Source organism: Hibiscus syriacus, unplaced genomic scaffold (genome assembly GCF_006381635.1).
Source record: "Hibiscus syriacus cultivar Baekdansim isolate YM2019G1 unplaced genomic scaffold, ASM638163v2 tig00111061_pilon, whole genome shotgun sequence".
NCBI lineage: Eukaryota > Viridiplantae > Streptophyta > Magnoliopsida > Malvales > Malvaceae > Hibiscus > Hibiscus syriacus.
This window is the reverse complement of record NW_024062967.1, coordinates 331,647-340,745: the sequence shown is the minus strand read 5'-3', so window position 1 is coordinate 340,745 and position 9,099 is coordinate 331,647. Positions and strand designations below refer to the sequence as shown.

Below are 9,099 nucleotides of genomic sequence, written 5' to 3'. Positions count from 1 at the left end.
GATATTATCCTCGGCCATAGAACTTTCTGCATACTAGTTTCTTATTTTCCACCTTTTGTTATAGTTTTTGCTTGGTTTTTCATTTTGAGTTCCAAACTTCCGATTATCTCAAACGATAGTTGAGCAAACTCAACGATTCAAGAAATTATGGCTCATTTACACCCCAATTTTCATACTGTGTAAATTGTACTGTATTGTGCCATTCTTTTCTCCCTTTACAATATCATGTAACAAAAGTCCATAACTGATCAAGCTTTATTAATTCATTACTTATGATAGTTAGGTTTAGGTTACAACTAACGCAATGATGTTTTTTTCGGTTTCAATTTGATTAGGAATGAACTTTTCGTTTATGCAATTCATTCTCTCCATTTTTACGTTATTTATTTCTTATTGCAGTGGGTGTTGTCTCCCAAGTACTTCAATTTCCCGTTTCCTATGACGTTGACAATGATTCACATGGCATTCTCCGGAATCGTTGCATTTTTCCTTGTCCGTGTTTTCAAGGTATGACTGACATGCAACTAACTTCAATTTTTTTTTCCATCTAGCATTACTAACTATTATAAGGAATGTCTTCATACTAAACTATTGAATGCTAAACAACATACTCTCATCTTAACAATATATGCAAATGCAACTAGCTCTAGGAATGCCAAGTTTGTCACAATAAAATGTGTTTTTTAGGTTACATTGTCCCCATTTCCAAAACTTAGTGGTCTCTTTATGACCTGAAACTAAAGATCCATTATGGTTTTTTTTTGTGCTTTGTATTTTACCTACAGAGGCGAAATATAAATTTGAGAGCATAGCTATTATTTTTCTATGCAAGCTTCATTTTCCATTGTTTTGCCTAGTTTTGTAATGCATTTTCCTCTCCCTCAATCTTGCCATGCAGGTTGTAGCTCCTATCAAAATGACATTTGAAATGTAAGTATTATTCTTTATCTAATATAACCGTTATTATTCTCAGTTACTGCTTCTCTACAGTATCGATTTTCTCTTTCCTAAACAAATGTTCTCGATGTTGTAGATATGCAACATGTGTAATACCTATAAGTGCCTTCTTTGCATCAAGTAGTTGGTAAGTATTTAACTGTGGTATGACTGGAATTTGTGTTTGGTGTGTGGTGTAGTGTTTTCCTTATTATGGTGTGGTTTGTGTTGTGTAATGAGTTACTTCTGTCAGCAAAAAATACATACTGCTTGAAAACCCTGCCGGATTGAAAGCAAAGTATTACTTGTGAACTTGTTGCTTGTTTCAGACTCTTTTGTTTTAAGTATAATATTGTTCCTCAATGATCTGTATGATTTCCTATCCTAATGGTTGTTAAAGAGTTACTGCACCAAGTTGGTAGGCTGATTTGAGTTTGTGAAAATTCTCAACTAAATAAACCTGGATGATTATTGTTAAGCTCAAATCAAGTATAGATACAGTAGCAATACCTGCTACATGTATTGTTTTATCTTTTATTTTGTTTCTTAAACTTGAACTAAGGTTAAGGGAGTTTCGCGGAGTGGTCAAGTTGTCTTCTCTGCATAATGAAGTTTCTTAATTAAGAAGGATCCTAATTTGTTGAATTGCTGCCATTTGTCTTGCTCCGTGTTTTCATATCTTAATGCTTTGCCCTGAAACTGGTTCTGACATCACCAATTTATTTTTCTTATACTTTTAATGAAAATTAAATTTTAAATGCATTTAAGCTGTTGAGTTGCCAAAAGGTTTATGCTATAGGCTGCAAATTGCTTATAAGATATGGAGCTTATTATGTACTGTTTGTGCAAAATTTTGATATCTTTGTTTTATTTTGCTTATCTTTTGTTGATATTATATTTGCATATTTTAAGCATCCTCATTTTTTTTTGTCAATACAGGTTTGGCAACACTGCCAATTTTCACATATATGTGGCTTTTATCTAGATGCTCAAAGCTCTAAGTATGTGGAAACAAAGTGCATTATTTGATTACATCCAACGAAATCACTCTATAATTGTAATGACTGACTATTTATGTTTGCAATATTACAGTGCCAGTGGAAACATTTTTCATGGGTGTCATGTGTGGCACTGATAAACCAAGGTGTGATGTGTTCATAAACATGGTGCTGGTCAGCGTCGGAGTTGTCGTTTCCATGAGTTGGTGGCCGTACATGCTTGATGTATTAGGTGTTTTTACTGTAGTCACCATGTGGGCAGTTGTTGTAACTGAGGGTTGTAGGAAAATAAAGTTGCAGTACTATGAGTTTAAACTAGCATCTGCTGTATTAGATGCATTTGGTGGAGAGACATAAGCTTTGGTTTCAATTCTTCTTTGTGCATCATAGATAGTACAGCTCATGGCTAATCCGAGCAGGGAGCAATAATTAATTTTATGTGAACTAGGACTATTGTTGAATTCATTTAAGGAGATGTATAACTTTCAGTGTTTGTTTATTAACTTATAATAATGGTTATATGTTCTTTCTCAGTGTCGTACTTTCTTTGTTTTCTTAGAGTAATGTGAATATTTAGTATATGAATTGTTTATGTATAATATGATATATATATTTAGTATTATGAGGCATTAAATGTGATTTAGTTTGATTATGTGTCAATCTACAATATATATATATATATATATAATTTACGAAATACAATCACGACACACAAATGTGTGTCATCTTCATTTATGACGGGGGCTTCAATGGCACGCAATGTAAGTCATACATGCGTTTCATTAATTTATGATACACAAATGTGTGTCGTCTTTATTTATGACCAGGTTTCAATGACGTTCAATGCGCGTCATAAATGAGCGTCATAAATGTGTCATAAATACGTGTCATCTGAGATTTATGTAGGTGGCTTCAATGACGCGTAAATGTGTGTCATCTGCACTTATAGATGACGCGTAATGAGTGTCTTTAAAGGGTTTTTTCTAGTAGTGCAATCAACCACCAATTACAAATATCACCACAAAAAATCTATTTTTCTTACAAGTCCTTAACCCGAAATAAAAAATAAAGCACAATGATTATAAATTTAGAATCATATGCTATGAATAGTGAAAGTAACAAATTCAAAAGTCAAAGCTTCTAAGAAAAAGATGCAAAAATTATTTAAGATCTTCAAGAAGAATTTACTTGAGAACATCAACAAAAGATCAATATGGGGGGAAAAATACAAAAATCGTAGTATGTGTTACCCTTGTATGAAGTTGGAGTTTCCCTGATGGAAAGATGATGATCCAAGTGGTTAGATTTTAAGAGCCAAACAATACTTTTCACTTTCGAAAACTTCCAAAAGAATCTAAAGTAGAAAATACTTCAATTTAGCTAGATGATGTTATTTCGATTAGTTTAATCATATCATGAAATTCCTACATTAGAATAATTAATTTAAAACAAGTATTTTTATTTGTTCTGAGTCACTTGAATATGAGAATGTCAATAAAAAGCTTTCTAAAATCCGTTAAAACCTCAAATATTTTGGAGTATCAAAGTCAATTCGAGCGATTAAACAAGTTAAGAATTGAACCGAAAACATAGTGTAGAATTAATATTTTGATATAACAAATAAGGACAAAAATGTTTTTGGATCAAATTAAATTTGTTCAAACATTGCAAAAATAATTTAAAGTTTTTAAGTTTTTAAAAGATGAAACAGATAATTTTGGGTCTGATTTCGAAACCCCTTCAAGAGGCTTCGAAACCCCTAAGGCATAATCTAAATCTGGCCTACAGGTTTCGAAACCCCCTCAAAGTTTTGAAACCCTTGTTCAAACGGTCAAAATTTTAAATGAAGGTTTCAAAACTATTATGTATGGCTCATAAATATACTAGTAAAGAGGACACATGGTTATTTTTGTAAATATGTACCAAGGTTTATTTATTATAAAAGGAGATATAACCTAAACCTATGAGATATTTGAATGAAAAACTAGCGTCGCCTAAGGCACCGAGGACATAAGCACATTGCTGAACCTCGTTAAAATTATTATGTTCTTTCTATTTTCTTTACCTGATTATTCAACAGAAACCCTCTTTAAAGGTTTCAAAACCTTGTACAGAATTACAGATTTTTCAGCTCCCAACGGCTCCAAATCATCCCCAACTGCTAGAAACGGCTAGTAACTCATTTCAACATATAAAAACAAGTTCAAAACACTTAAAGAAGCAGACAAACACCTATCCAAGTATTCATACACAAGAGAAAAGTTTTTCAATCCTTATTTTTCTTTCTCTGTAAATATTTGTGTTTTGAGCTTAATTGTATATCCTTAGGTTTTGTTTTTGTGAGCTAAATCTTTGTAAACACCAACCTAGAGAGGTCTTATTGTTTATACATTTCTTATCCTTTTTAAAGGGGTTTTGGTTCTAGTTTAGCCAAGTAAAAAACTAGGGATTTGTAAAGGTTACTCTTGATCATTGAAAATGAAAGAACAAATTAGTGGATTTGTTGAAAAATCCTAAGTGAAGAGCTTATGTAGTGGATGTAGACTTGGTTGATAAGTTAAATCATTATAAATCATTGTGCAAATTTCCCTATCATTATACTCCTTACTCCCTAAACTTCAAAAAACTTGGCATATTTCGGTTAATCGAACGTTCATCGAACCCAACAATTGTTATCAGAGTCTGACTCATTAAATGATATAATAACCTTGAGATGATCCTTGAAGAAGCTTTATCTATTTCTGACATAACCGAGAATATGACTTCCACCTCTGGCTTGTTCCATATTGAAGACTATAAACCGATCAACAAGCCTCCATACTTTAATGGAGACAACTACCATCATTGGAAGAAATGAATGAAGATATTCATCCAATCCAATGACCTTGATACATGGGAGATGATCGAGAATGGCTACTATTCTCCAAACAAGTGGAGTGACCAAGAACGAAAGAAAGCCCAACAAAATGCCAAGGTAATGCACATGTTGTTTTGTTCATTTGGTCCCGATGTCTATGAATGAATTTCTTCTTGTTCAAATGCCAAAGAGATTTAGAATAAGCTCTAAGAACTTCATGGTGACAAGAAAGAAGAACCACCAAAGGTATTGTGCTTAATGGCTCTTGAAGAATCCAAAGTATCTTCTAACTCTATTGAATCTAATTCATATTCTTTAATGAGCTACAAGATGCATACAATGAATTATTTTTGGAGTTTGAGACCATGAACTCCAAATACAAGAAAATGGTTTCAAAATTTAAATTCGAAAAATATTTTCTTTTGAAAGCAAAATTAGATTTTGAAACATAAAATGAAATTTTAAAAAATTATTTAGAGCTTTCAAAAGTAAAAATTGAAAATTTTGAAAAAGATTGCTTTGATTTAAAAGTTAAGCTTGAATGCTTAAAAATGAAAAGAAATAATTTTAAATAATTCATCTAATTTCATAATGACAAAATGCTTACATTGTCATTATCATGGTCATATGGAACATGTTTGTCATTTAAAGAAAGGAAAACATTTTAAAATTAGACAAATATGGGTTCCTAAGGGAACAAGGGGCATTAAAACTAACGTTCAAGGATCCAAAGCAATTTTGATACCAAAATCCAATTAAATGTCTCTTGTAGGTGTGTGGGAGCAATGGTGACAAAGTGAAGATATTAAGATGCTCTGGCTATACTTGAAAAGGAATGTGTAACCTCTAAGCTTAATGTTTTTGTTTTGATTAATTAGTTGCTTATTTGTTGTATGCATGCATGAGTTTTGAACTTAAATGATTTTGTGTTGATTTTCTATCTCATGTATGTTAAAAAGTTTTGTGATGAATATTTTTTTAAAGTTTTAATGATTTTTCATAAATGTTTGTTCATCATAATGAATTTTGGTCAAAATTAGTTTTAATGCTTTGTTTTTACAAATTTTAATTTTTGACCTTAATTTAAATGTTTATGCATGTGATTTATTGCAAATGATATCTTTCTAACAATTGATATCAATTTGTCAAATTCATAACATTTTTGGATAGCTTTATGCACATGCACTTCAATACAACAATTGGTATTGCAAAAAGTATATTAGACTTGGATATATTGAATTTCATGTGTTACTAACATGTTTGTTCGTCTTTGTTGAAATTCAATGTCTTTTAAATGTTAAATTATTAAAGTCAATTTTTGTTTGGAATGCACTTGTTGAGAGAGAGTTTTTGATTTTCCAAATGATTTTAATGTTAAAATTACTAGTTACTCTCCATTTTTATTTTGTACCTTAAAAGTATGAATTATTTTTTATATAACAAAAAGGAGGAGAAGTGTGAGTTTGAAAATTTCAATTTCAAGAATGATAAAGAGGGAGCTTTAATATTTTCCAAATAATTATCTTTTTCATTAAATGTATTGATATGAAGGGCTTTTACCAAAAACTATTTTTCAAAGGTTTTGTTATATAAAAAAGGGGGAGATTGTAGAACTAATATTTTGATATAATAAATAAGGGCAAAATTGTTTTTGGACCAAATTGAATTTGTTCAAACATTAGAAAATAATTCAAAGTTATTAAGTTTTTAAAAAGGTGAACAGACAATTTGGGTTTGATTTCGAAACCCCTAAGACAAAGTCTAAATGTGGCCTACATGTTTCGAAACCCCCTTAAAGGTTTCAAAACCCCCTATTCAAACGGTCAAAATGAGAGAGAGTTTTTGATTTTCCAAATGATTTTAATGTTAAAATTACTAGTTACTCTCCATTGTTATTTTGTACCTTAAAAGTATGAATTATTTTTTATATAACAAAAAGGAGAAGAAGTGTGAGTTTGAAAATTTCAATTTCAAGAATGATAAAGAGGGAGCTTTAATATTTTCCAAATAATTATCTTTTTCATTAAATGTATTGATATGAAGGGCTTTTACCAAAAACTATTTTTCAAAGGTTTTGTTATATAAAAAAGGGGGAGATTGTAGAACTAATATTTTGATATAATAAATAAGGGCAAAATTGTTTTTGGACCAAATTGAATTTGTTCAAACATTAGAAAAATAATTCAAAGTTATTAAGTTTTTAAAAAGGTGAAACAGACAATTTTGGGTTTGATTTCGAAACCCCTAAGACAAAGTCTAAATGTGGCCTACATGTTTCGAAACCCCCTTAAAGGTTTCAAAACCCCCTATTCAAACGGTCAAAATTTTAAATGAATGTTTCAAAAACCCCTTTAAAGGTTTAGAAACCCTACACAGAATTACAGATTTTTCAGCTCCCAATGACCCCAAATCATCCCCAATGGCTAGTAACTCATTCAATTATTATTTGTCTTTCTCTTGTAAATGTTTGTGTTTTGAGCTTAATTGTATATACTTAGGTTTTATTTTTGTGAGCTAAATCTTTGTAAACTCCAACCTAGAGATGTCTTCTTGTTTACACATTTTTTATCCTTTGTAAAGAGGTTTTGGTTCTAGTTTAGCAAAGTGAAAAAACTAGAGAGTTGTAAAGATTACTCTTGCTCCTTGAAAAAGAAAGAACAAATTAGTGAATTTGTTGGAAAATCCTAAGTGAGGAACTTAGGTAGTGGATGTAGACTTGGTTGATAAGTCGAACCACTATAAATCATTGTACAAATTTCTCTATCTTTATACTCCTTACTCTCTAGACTTAAAAAGTCAATTCACCCCCTCTTAACATATTTCGATTGATCGAACGAGCTTCATCGAACCCAACACATCTTATAGGAGCATTCATTGGACTTAAACTTTATATTCAGCGTGACATTGAAACTCGCCATCTTCGTTGTATGATCGCCAACTTCAAAGATATATATGTTGACATGTCACTCCAATCAATCATATTATGATATAATATGACACATAATAAAATTAACATTTTCAACAACTTAATTATTTGTCAAAGTGATACATCTAACACATGATATATGAGATTGTTTTTCAAATTTATACATCAAACTTAATAAAATTTATCATATTTAAATACTATTTTATACTGTAATAAATCAAAATTTAAATTTATCTACGTTAACAAACGCATACTGATATATAAATCCTATAACTTATAATTAGATGAACAAAAAAGCAATTTTAACACCCACATTAACATGATTCTCCATATTAAGTATTCGCATTCGTATTCGAATATAATCATATCAATTACTCGTAACAAATGCAGGAGTAACTTGTAATCAGGCGGCATTCTTGAAGGCAAAGGTGAATAAGGTTTGACATAGGCTATAATTTTCTTTAGGAATGAAAATGGTTCCCGGTAAGTAATTAGACAGTTTCCGACAAGAACACTTTCTCGACAGTTCACTTTGTTTGGCTTTTCGGAGTGAATTATCAAAGATTGTCTCCAACCAGCACTGTCGTGGTATGATTGTCGAGATGTAAATGCACTGAATCAGAAAAAGGCAAGTGAAAAATTCCCAACAGAGGAAAAAAGAGATCAATTACTTTCAACAACTTTCCTTCAATCCAACCAAATAATGCGGTGGCAATCTAGAAAAAGAAAGAAAGTTTATAATTCAAGTCTCTAGCTGCTGATCAGTCCATTGAGATGTCCTGGTCCCCTACCATTAACTATGTTTTACGTATGAATCAAATCGAATAGTAAATTTGAATGTTTTAATTTTAAAACTAATAAGTAAGAACCTAATAATTTAGAATATAATTACAGTTTGAAATGTTTGATGTAATAATACCCAAATTGAAGATGTTTGGATTTTATCTCCCTGGCAACAAAAACAACTGGTGGGTGAGGCATTTAGAGGCAGAGCAGAGCAGGAGCATAATAAAAACAGCCCAGTGTTGGTCCGAGCTTAACTAAACAATGGGGGACCAAAGACACTTCCCTTTTTGCATAGCCTATCCCGGAAGGAGCCAACCAAAGCTTAAAACTTGAATCTAATTCCAATATACAGAATTAACAATTCTATCTCTCTCATTTTTCGTATTTGTTCTATTCACCAAAATATGATTAGATGTTTGTACTAATATAAACATGTTCTAATTATATTTAAGGCTTAAGGGTCACTTTTGTCCCTGTAGTAAATTTAATTTATTAAATTTTGTCCCTATCATTTTTTCTCATCAATTTAGCCCTCAAAGTAGTTTAGTGTGTTCATCCTAGTCCTCGAAGTCCATTAACGTTTGACTAACAAAATT

At 31.1% G+C, this 9,099-nt stretch overlaps 1 long non-coding RNA gene across 1 annotated transcript; it reads left to right on the top strand.

Annotated features, from left to right (window-relative positions):
* Positions 1–378: 378 nt before the first annotated feature.
* LOC120151627 lies at positions 379–2,408 on the top strand. Its single transcript, XR_005518633.1, has 5 exons — positions 379–507; positions 899–930; positions 1,034–1,084; positions 1,876–1,937; positions 2,029–2,408. It is a non-coding gene; the product is annotated as an uncharacterized LOC120151627 (long non-coding RNA).
* Positions 2,409–9,099: the final 6,691 nt, after the last annotated feature.